This window comes from Magnolia sinica, chromosome 9 (assembly GCF_029962835.1).
Source record: "Magnolia sinica isolate HGM2019 chromosome 9, MsV1, whole genome shotgun sequence".
NCBI classification, from domain to species: Eukaryota; Viridiplantae; Streptophyta; class Magnoliopsida; order Magnoliales; family Magnoliaceae; genus Magnolia; species Magnolia sinica.
Genome location: NC_080581.1, coordinates 70,369,628 through 70,381,428, shown reverse-complemented (window position 1 = coordinate 70,381,428; position 11,801 = coordinate 70,369,628).

Genomic DNA, 11,801 nt, shown 5'->3' with positions numbered 1-11,801 from the left:
CTTGCTCGTCACTTCATTGCCACTTGTTATTTCTTCAGTGGTTTGTTCATGTTCATCAAAGCCATGGTCTTCTTCTGTGGCCTCATCTTCAGTGCTCCTTTTGTTTATAGTCAAGTGTGCTACGGGACGTTGAGGACAAGTGTTTGATAAATGTCCTGGTTGGCCACAACGGTAACAATTGTTTGACCTTTGCTGAGCATAAAGATTTGGAATCCTACTCGGACCCGCTGTTATAGGTGCTGCACATTGAGGTCTGAATGAGCCGCTTCCCGTATCACAGTTTATGTTTGTAGGAGGTTGAGGACATTCTCTTACTGGATATTTTCCTTGTGTTAGCACTGGATCCTGCGTGGGACTCATCATGAGGTTCGAGTTGAAGGATATGGACGAGCAGGAGCTCTTGCAAGTTGTATTTCTGCCCTACCCGCCAATTGAACTGTTTCATTTACGGTCCCGACTGAGTACATCTGAACTCGGTTCTGAATTGTCGGCGTAGTCCACCTATTAATCGTGTCACCTTCTGTAACTCAGATTCTGACAGATCGTTTCGTGTAGCCAACCATTGGAATTCTTCAGTATAATCTATGACGGTTCGATTTTCTTGTCGGCAATTTTGATATTGCTGGAATAATATCTGCTCATAATCACTGGAAAAAAATCGTGATCGAAGAAGATGTCTCATCCGTGGCCATGATGAGATGGGCACCTTGTTCTGGCGGGCTTGTAAGAGTTGTAATTGTTCCCACCATGAAGAATCACCAGATTTTAATTTAAACACTACCAATTTTACCATTTTATGATCTGACACGTCCATATAATCAAAATATCTCTCTACTTCGGCTAGCCAATCGAGAAAATTTATATACATAATAAACCGTTAAAACTAGGAAGTTCAGCCTTACCTCGATAGTCTCTTTCAGCACGATCTAGATGATCACTTCCATGGATTGGTCATCGGGCAAAACTCTCATTAAGGTCCTCGTCGCTAGAACTTAAATCACCTAATGTAGCCCTGCGATTTGCCACTGGTAGTGCTTTACGAAAATCGAGGTTGCGTCATACAACAACCATGGGTGGTGGAGCCACCATGGATGGTGGAGTAACCAAAGGTAGTGAAGCACCGCTTAGGGCTCGGGGCGGAAGTAGTGCATCTGCAAGACGGTCGAGAGTTGCCTGCAGCCCTTGCATGGTCAACCGACTCTTCCGGTGGAAAGTTTCCATTTTTCCGAAAGATAACAAATCCCTGGATCACCGTCCACAGGATTTTGATTCATACCTTCGTTGTTTGCCATCAGCCCAAGGGGAATCCTCGCTTTGATACCAATTGACGCAGGGATGAACGTGATGAGGATAACTACTCCGAATCCACGGAGCTTCTCTGGACTCCTCACAGAGACTTCTCAAATCCACGAGGAAAGAAAGCAGAAAATAGAAATAAATTCTAAGAAATTCGAAATTGATTAATTGATGACTAAAAACGAGTTCACAACCCTTTAAATAGGGGTACCAAGCAATGAGAAAGAAATCAGAATCAAACTACAACTAAAACTCCTTGAATTCGCGACTTACTATAAATAGTAAACTTACTATTTATAGACGGTCGTGATGTCTATTAGTGCGCAAGGTTTTCGGCCAAAAATAGTAAGTGTCCTATTTGGCTTCACCAAACTGTTCCCCTAATTATTCTAAGCTCTTTTCATGTTGGACGCAACTCCTAAAGCCCGACGGGTGAAGAGTTATAATCAAACTAAAACTTACTATTTATAGTAAAAATGAAATTAAAGCCGGGAAACGACCGTCGATCCAGGGGTTTTTCGTAATTCTGGGCTGCGTAACCCGGCGTAGCGGGGTTGGTTGGCTAAAGTAGCTCATTCTACCCCAAAATCATATATTTTACATCAGGTAACTCATTCCGGATTGTGAGATATGCCCGATCTAAGGTCCGACGGTCTGGATCACTTCTGTCGTCGACCGGGCCTTTTCTGATCCACCTTGGCCATGAAACTATCCGCGACCCGCTCTACATCATTTTGTCATATCATTTCATAGCATAAGGTTAAAAATGAGACAAATTCAAAGCACAAGTGGACCACAACACAGAAAATAATGGGGATAATGACACCCACAGTTGAAACCTTCTTAGGGCCCACTGTAACCTTTATTTTCCATCCAACCTGTTGATAAAGTCACGTAAACCAAGATGAAAGGAAAGCTAAAAAATCAGCTTGATCCAAAACTTCTGTGGCTCACGATAAGTTTTCAACGGTGGGTATTCAGTGTAGTCTTATACTCGATCCGTAAATATTAACGTGGCACTCACAATTTGGGACACCTGATGAACGGATTAGAATCACTATGCAGCTATTAATATTCCAAAATATTTGTGGTCCAACTGATAAGGGCATAGGCCTGAATATGGGCTAGACATGTTGTTTTCCCCCATTTTATTTTATTTTTCTTGAAAATTTAGAGTAAAACTGTATTATACATGAATGCAGGTATGTCTTTGACTTTTTAGCATTTTGCTTTATCACTGAATTTTTAACTGTATTTTTCAATGTCTACGATGAATAATATACTTGAACTTTTGTTGGACTGTACGTGTTCTTACTATCTGCTGAATTACTATATAGTTCGTCATGTTTTTATCCTATATAATGAGGGTGGCAAGTTTCAATGCATGTATGCACACATGTATAAGGGTGTACACCTAGTTGAACCTAGTCAAGTTGGCCTCAGCTCGACTCGATCGGCTTGGCCACTAGCTGACCCCAGCTTGAACTTGGCTCAGCTCAGTCCTTAAGCCCGACTAGTCAGCTTGGCTCAGTTCGGTCAGCTGCTTGGGCTAGTTCGAGCTGAATTCGAGTCAAAATCGAGCATCTAGGGCATTTTCACAAACACATGTTGTGCAATTTCAATTTCTCACACTATTGGAAAGCAACAGTAGCTATTTACAAGTATTTCATCAAACATCTTGCAGGCAACATCAAAATCAAGAAAAAATGGTATTTGTTTCATATACATACCTTCCTTGCCACTAGCTGACACTTCGTTGAGTTATTTCATCAAACACTTGGTAAGCAACATTAATATTAAAGTAACCGAGGCATCTAACTAGTTCGATCCGAGTTCGATTCAAGTTGGGGTTCGATTTGAGTTGAGTAGAGCCCAGGCAAGCTTGAACTCAGTTCAAAATTTTTTCAAGCTTGAAAAATCAGCTCAACTCGGCTCGAACTCGGTTTTGAACCGAGTCGAATCGAGCTTTTTCGAGTCGAGTCGAGTGAGCTAGCCAAGCTAACTCGGTTCGTGTACACCCCTACACATGTACCACTCATGTATGGCGATTTTGCACGTTTTAATGTGGGTCCCACCACTTCTGTACAAGCGCATGGTTCTTTTTTAAAATAATTTAATTTGCATTGGTGCCTGCCACCAGGCTGAAATATTTTTAAAGTGAATTTTCATTGATGCCTGCTACCCAACGGAAAGTTACTACTGTTGAAAGCTAGGTAGGGCCATTATGATTTTTGTGAGAAGGAAGAGGATTGTGGGGTACTGAGTAACTCAATACTTTAAGCACACTGACTAAACCGTGGGGTCCATTGTGATTTATGTATTTTATCTACTCAGTTGACCATTTTACCAAATAATTTTAGAACTTAGACCTAAAAAATGAAGCATATTCAAAGCCCAAGTGGATCACAGGAAAGAGTGTGAATTGAATATCCATTGTTGAAAACTTCTTGTAAGTGACAAAAGTTTTGGATCAAGCTGATATTTGTATTTTCTCTTCATCTACTTTTGTGTGATCTTATGAATAAGTTAGATGACATATAAACATCAATGTGGGCCTTAGCAAGGTTTCAACAGTGAAAATCATTATTCTCAATGTTTCCTGTGGTGTGGTCCACTTGAGCCTTGGATATGCTTCAATTTTGTGAACAACCCCTTCTAATGAGTTGGAAAATTGGATGGACAGTGTGGATAAAGCACATACATTCATGGTAGGACCAACGTATAATAAAAGCATACCAAGTAATTGGCCAATTTCGTGTTAGGATATGAGCCCAAAAATCAGGTAGATACAAAACTGAAGTAACACAATAATTAAAAGGGGGTGAAAAATGCCTACCTTTGAAACCTTTCTAAAGTGCACTACGACGTTTATAAGTCATCATAACCGATCATAAGGTCATTCTCACTAAGGTGAACTGATAACACGACAGTTGTATATTAGGACAAGTGATTAAAAGATTCCCACATGAGACATAGATCGATGGTTCAAACTACATAAGTAACATATATTATATTTTGGGGTCCCTATTCATGGGTCACTGAGGTCATAGGTTCGATTGCCTATGTGGTGCTTATGGGTGTGAGTGCATTAAAAAAAAAAAAAAACATGAAAACATAAAATATTAGCTTGATACAATACTTATTCAACCCCACTATTTTCAATGGTGGGTTTATAATTCCCACTATTTTCTATCATGCGGCTCATTTGAGTTTTGAATCTTTTACATTTTTGAGCTCATGCTATAACATATATAAACGGTAAAATAGAATTTCTAAGAGGATTTCTCACAATCATCACTACTATCCGGCGTAGCTTCTGGGAGGAATTTCTTGCAGTCGGTTCACAGGCAATCCTTGTTCATCCTTTATTGTGATTAGACAACAGTTTGCTTCTTTACAGGAGTAAAGATAACATTAATCATGCGACCATCTCAGCAAGTGGGCCACAGTGGGTGGCGACACACGATGTATCCTAAATCCCCGTAGAGGGTAACATGTCTGCCACGTGTGCAGGGCTACATGTGGGCCATATATGCAGTGCCTACATATGACTGGCCATACCTTGCCAGAGTATAAAATCTTCTGATCATATGCTGTTTCCAATGTGATAAGGTCTGATAATTTATTCAAACGTCCACTCTTAATTATTGAATATTTTAAACATATATGTCGGCAGTTGAAGTGTCCAAAGAAGAAGTTCGTCGGAAACCATGCATGCTACTTTGCATGAGATCTGGGCCGTCCATTTCAATGTACTAACATAAAGCTGCAATTACCAAGAAATTGATGTAAGAAAATGATCATAACGGTTGCCATATATATATATATATATCAATATCTACTTAAGTGATCCAACATTCAAAATGTTCATACATGTCATGCACGTGCACGAGATCTGGATCTTTCACCTATTGGGCGAATCACACTACTCGAAGCGATGATAGCCATTGATCGGAGGGAGGATTCGATCCACGATTGCGAATGGCTGGGTAAGAAAATGTCTCAATGTTTGATGTGAAAACTCCCTTCAATCTTTGGTAATTAGGATCATTTGAGTGGTGTGATTTAGGGGCATGGCGTATTTGTGGGGCCCACTTGGGAGTACAGATTAAAAAAATCAAGAAACCAACTAAATCTCATCTGTTTGATCTGAGGCACCCATTGGCCTGCATCATATAGATGTGTCAGTAGCTTGCTTGGATATGATTATTTATAATTGTGATGACAATGGATATACAGTGTTTGGCAGTTTCGCTACCTACCATATCTTCTTCTTCCTCAGTGTCACCAAAATAACCTTGTGTCTGGCAGTGTCGCTACCTAACATATCTTCTTCTTCCTTAGGGTCACCAAAATAGCCTTGCTCAACTCGACTAATTTACTAAAACTAGACTGAGTTAACTGGGTCTGTAGTCAATCCAAGAAACCAAGATTGGTTCATGGAGAACAAGCCCACAACCTGACCTGGGTTGTCTCATGAATGTTTGCTAGTTGACTCATCTGATTTGCAAATTGTAATTTTCATGGAATTAGGGTTAGGGTTTACCTTCTCCCTTACTCTTTACTTTTATATATATATATATATATATATATATATATATATATATATATATATATATATATATAGAAAGTTTGATATAATTGTGGACCACCCAATATACATTTATACTAACACAAACTATAATTAAAAGCAGCTTAAGAAAATTATCTCTGTTTTATATGCATCTTGTTAGCACATTGGAAAACATTTTTAAGATTCCGATAGATAGAACAAACCTCTCCTTAACCTTTTATATCTTGCCCTAACTTAAAAATAGAGCAATTTAATCATTTTTAAAATGTGCCCACTTAAGTGGACCACACCATAGGAAACAATGTAAAATTGTATAGAGTATTATTAAAATTCAAGTGATGGAGCGCATTTAGTGGTTGCATTTATCTGATTTTTAGAGAATCTCATTCTTACTATGGTGGACCACTATTAGGATGGAGGATTACATAAACACATCATGTTCGGCCCCACAAACAGTTTTCAGCTTTCGGGTGGCTGTCCATCATTCTCTACCATGTGGCTCATGTGATAATTGGATCAGTCTGATTTTTGGACCACCCCAACCTTATGATTGGATCTTTCAGTTGGACGGGTTGGATGGAGTACTCATATCATGGTGGGCCTAAAAAAAATTCCTTTGTTTATTTTATTTTATTTAAAATCCTCCACATATTGGTACCACTGTACGGTACACCGAAACCCATTTTCAAACCTCGATTGCAGGCAGCCCACTATATCCACCATAGGGTACAAACCATCCAACAATCTTAAGCCCTTTTCCCTGTTAGATGTTCACCATCTTTTTCATTTACTGTCTATATATTCCAAGGCCAGAAATTGAAATGTCAGGATTGTCATCTATAGGAGTGGCCCAACAGACCAATGGTCGAGATTGTAGAACCATGAGCCCTTAATTGTCAAGACTGAAAACTCAATATTCTCATAGATGATGATTCAGGACTTGCAATATTCTAATGCTTTATGAGACATTGGGAATCACCATCGATTCAGTGTCCAATCACATGCTCTAACTTTGAATTATTTTGTACGAGAAACGGAAGTGACAAATCCCACGTTCTTTTTCTGGTGATAATGTAAAGAATATGGATGGGATGGAATGGAAGCTATTTTTTAAATAGAGTTTGTTTTTTCCAAAAGCCGCTTACCTTTACAGCTATAGACTGAAAACCTTTTGCTTTTAAACTATTTCTCAAAATTATTTATTATGCGTGCTGCAGCGGCTTATGCTAACAGATCCTTGGCAGATGATCTGTTGAGTGTGAAAAAATCAGTCTTGGCCCTGTTTTGCCTAGGAAGGTTTCAACCGTGGGTATCATTATCCCCAATGTTTCCATGTGGACTGCTTTAGCTTCCAACGTCCATTATTTGGCTGGTAGACTAAATTTAGCTGGTAAAACAGTTGGACGTCATGAATATAAAATACATGGGGCCACATACACTCAACACCACGTAGCTGGATGGTGTTGGGGTCACCAACCAATCCGCTTCGGTGTCCCACAGTTATTTCCATGACACGCCGAAGGTCCCGCCTTCCGAACTGATCGGGTTTCCGATGGTTGTGATATATATATATATATATATATATATATATATATATATATATATATATATATATATAGTCATGCTCCCCTGCGCACCTACGCACGTGCGCACCTTTGCACACGTGCCATGGGTGTCTAATCTGAACGGTCCATGTGATGCGGAATCTCTTAAAACCGCATGTGACAAATTTTCACCCTGATCTAATATTCTGGTGGGCCATAGCAAAGAGAAATGCAAATCAAGGGAGGAAACTGTTTTCATTTTTCATGGGCCATCAAAGTTTTAGATCAAAGTAAAACTTGGGCCCGTGGGGTTTCAGGAGGTGCTGCTTCACATGAACGGTTCAGATTTTGGATCCACATCACGTATGATGGGTTCTCAAAAAAGTTCGTACGTAGTACGTACGAACTGGTTCGCAGGTGAGCGTTTCCGTATATGAGTCATGCTCCCCTGCGCACCTACGCACGTGCGCACCTTTGCACATGTGCCATGGGTGTCTAATCTGAACGGTCCATGTGATGCGGAATCCCTTAAAACCTCATGTGACAAATTTTCACCCTGATCTAATATTCTGGTGGGCCATAGCAAAGAGAAATGCAAATCAAGGGAGGAAACTGTTTTCATTTTTCATGGGCCATCAAAGTTTTAGATCAAAGTAAAACTTGGGCCCGTGGGGTTTCAGGAGGTGCTGCTTCACATGAACGGTTCAGATTTTGGATCCACATCACGTATGATGGGTTCTCAAAAAAGTTCGTATGTAGTACGTATGAACTGGTTCGCAGGTGAGCGTTTCCGTATATGAGTCATGCTCCCTTGCGCACCTACGCACGTGCGCACCTTTGCACACGTGCCATGGGTGTCTAAACTGAACAGTCCATGTGATGCGGAATCCCTTAAAACCTCATGTGACAAATTTTCACCCTGATCTAATATTCTGGTGGGCCATAGCAAAGAGAAATGCAAATCAAGGGAGGAAACTGTTTTCATTTTTCATGGGCCATCAAAGTTTTAGATCAAAGTAAAACTTGGGCCCGTGAGGTTTCAGGAGGTGCTGCTTCACATGAACGGTTCAGATTTTGGATCCACATCACGTATGATGGGTTCTCAAAAAAGTTCGTACGTAGTACGTACGAACTGGTTCGCAGGAGAGCGTTTCCGTATATGAGTCATGCTCCCCTACGCACCTATGCACGTGCGCACCTTTGCACACATGCCATGGGTGTCTAATCTGAACGGTCCATGTGATGCGGAATCCCTTAAAACCTCATGTGACAAATTTTCACCCTGATCTAATATTCTGGTGGGCCATAGCAAAGAGAAATGCAAATCAAGGGAGGAAACTGTTTTCATTTTTCATGGGCCATCAAAGTTTTAGATCAAAGTAAAACTTGGCCCCTTGGGGTTTCAGGAGGTGTTGCTTCACATGAACGGTTCAGATTTTGGATCCACATCATGTATGATGGGTTCTCAAAAAAGTTCGTACGTAGTACGTACGAACTGGTTCGCAGGTGAGCGTTTCCGTATATGAGTCATGCTCCCCTGCGCACCTATGCACGTGCGCACCTTTGCACACGTGCCATGGGTGTCTAATCTGAACGGTCCATGTGATGCGGAATCCCTTAAAACCTCATGTGACAAATTTTCACCCTGATCTAATATTCTGGTGGGCCATAGCAAAGAGAAATGCAAATCAAGGGAGGAAACTGTTTTCATTTTTCATGGGCCATCAAAGTTTTAGATCAAAGTAAAACTTGGGCCCGTACAAGGAAAAGGTACTATGCGCTCGACCTCACGATAAGCTCCCGTGAGGTCAAGCTGTGTGGGACCCACCGTGATGCCTGTCGACCATCAACACCATGCATTTGATGGGTCCCCTCTAAATTATGGGATATCCCAAAAATTAGTCGTACAAGGAACTCAGGTGGGCCATACCATCTAAAATCATGTGAAGACACCGTTAAAACATATAAAAGCACTTGGTGGGGCCCACTTGAGTTTTGAATGCTGCTGAAACTTGGTCTGAACCCTCATCCAAGTGGGACACACATAATGGATGGGCTGGATTTGCAAACCACATCTCGGTGGGCCCAAAAAATGATTATGAATGTTTTAATGGTACATGGCTCCTCTCCACTTCTGTATGTGGTGTGGCCCACAAAAGTCACGGATTGACTTGATTTTTGAGCCCTAGGCCCATGATGGAATGGTGCATCTGACTGATGGGGTAGATGTTCGAAACGCATCACAGTGGGGCCCACACAGCTCGACCTCATGGGACGGACTTGTGAGGTCGAGCGCATAGTACCTTTTCCCATATATATATATATATATATATATATATATATATATATATATATATATATATATATATATATATATATATATATATCCAAATCCTAAAAGATCTAAAGGTGTACATGCGCATACCATGGATCCCATCTAAAAATTACTTTGTAGTTATCCATCTAATGAGAGAATTATACCATAACCTACTTGTTTGACTTGAACCACAATCATCTAATCCCCATACCTAGATCACATCATCAAACTGTCCAATTAATCTTTCGACCATTCATCACTTGTATGCACGGGCACGTGTGTGTGTGTATGCACAGACACACTATTCATGCACACTTACACTCATTTACATGAACATACGCTAGCTAGTTATATAAGTACAAATATAAATATATCTTCATATAACACAAGCGGTTGGCTAATTGGTTAAGACTACCCTTGTAGCAGTGAAGGTGTATGAATATAAATACATCTTTAGTGAATGTTGAAGGATCAATTCCTATTATTGTCTCTATTTCCTATATAAGAGGAGTGAAGGAAGTGTGTAAAGATATAATTAATACGATTAGGGTGGGATGGTCCACATGATAAATAACTATACTAATTAAGAATGTCTAAATATCCATGATGTATGGCCATATGTGTATATATAAGTATGTATAATTGTCTACACGAATTTTAGTTATTATATTTTAGGCCCACTTACCTTCAATAGGACAAACCGAAAGCGTTGTTTATGTTAGTCATCAGATCTCTCACCTTTTATCTATTGGATTTGGACCATTGCTTCTTTTTTTCTTTTTTTTTTTCATCTTAGATTTGTGGGATAATCGAGATTCTTAGGCATGGATCATCCTAGTGAGACCAAAGGGACCTCTTATGTAATTATATTGAATCTATCGATCATTTCTTCATTGTTCTACACACATACTCACACCCCACACACACTCACACATCTACCCACACCACATGAGCACTCAATCCCTGGTTTTAGTGTTGAATCACACGTCCAGATGCTGGATTTACTGCTATAACCTCTGGATTTACTGCTATAACCACTTGCAGAATTTCCTGCACTAGAAAGGTAGGTGGGCCTGCCTTCATGTTGGTGAGAAATCCACTCTACCCATTGGTTTTGTGAGTTTATTTTAGGACATGAGATCAAAATTGAGGTAGATCCAATACTCAAGTGGGCCCAAAACGTGAGGATTGAACATCTTAATTTGAAATATTTATGGGGCAACATAAGTTTTAAAAAATGTGTTTTGAGTTCAGAGAATGATATGCATGAAGTGGAATGAGTATTTGGAGACTTTGAACAAACTATTATATCCAATATGCGAAAAGAAATTGGCGCTACACTTATACATGCAAATCATTATTTTTTAATCTGTTTTTTTATGAATAATGATATTTTAATTTTTTTATTAAATACTTTAGTTTATTTGAATTAAAGATAATAATTTTATTTTCATGTAATAAAAAATAATTTCTTTATAAAGTAAAACATTTCTAAAATGGAGATAGGAACAAATGTGTCAAATTAACATATTTCAGACATTTCAAATGTTTGTTAACAAATAAGTTGTTGCAAATTCAATACTTAATTTTCAGACTTTAGCGATAATCACCAAACTAGTTTTTTAACTTCAGATTTCAGATTCAAGCTTTAGACTTGAGATTTAACAAATGGGGCTTTAGCCATGAAATGGGACCATACATTTACTGAAATTATGGCACACTGCACTGTTGCCAAGTAATGATAATCTTGAAATCAGATTGGTAATTGAACAATCTTATCCTCTGATTCTTGGACGGTTTATTGAAATATGTTTTCAATCTTTGACTGTCCAAGAAATATCCACCAATGATCAGATAGTCAGCTAATCCAATTTAGCTTTATATTTTATTCAGGATACATCTAAACACAACAATATTTCCGATGATATAATTTGAATAATTTATATTCCACGTACTTAATTTTTAAGTAATTTATAAGTCCCACGAATCAAGTATCACAATCTGCCAGAATATCGAAGTCAGTCTCTCTCTCTCTCTCTCTCTCTCTCTCCCCCCCCCCCCCTTCTTTAAA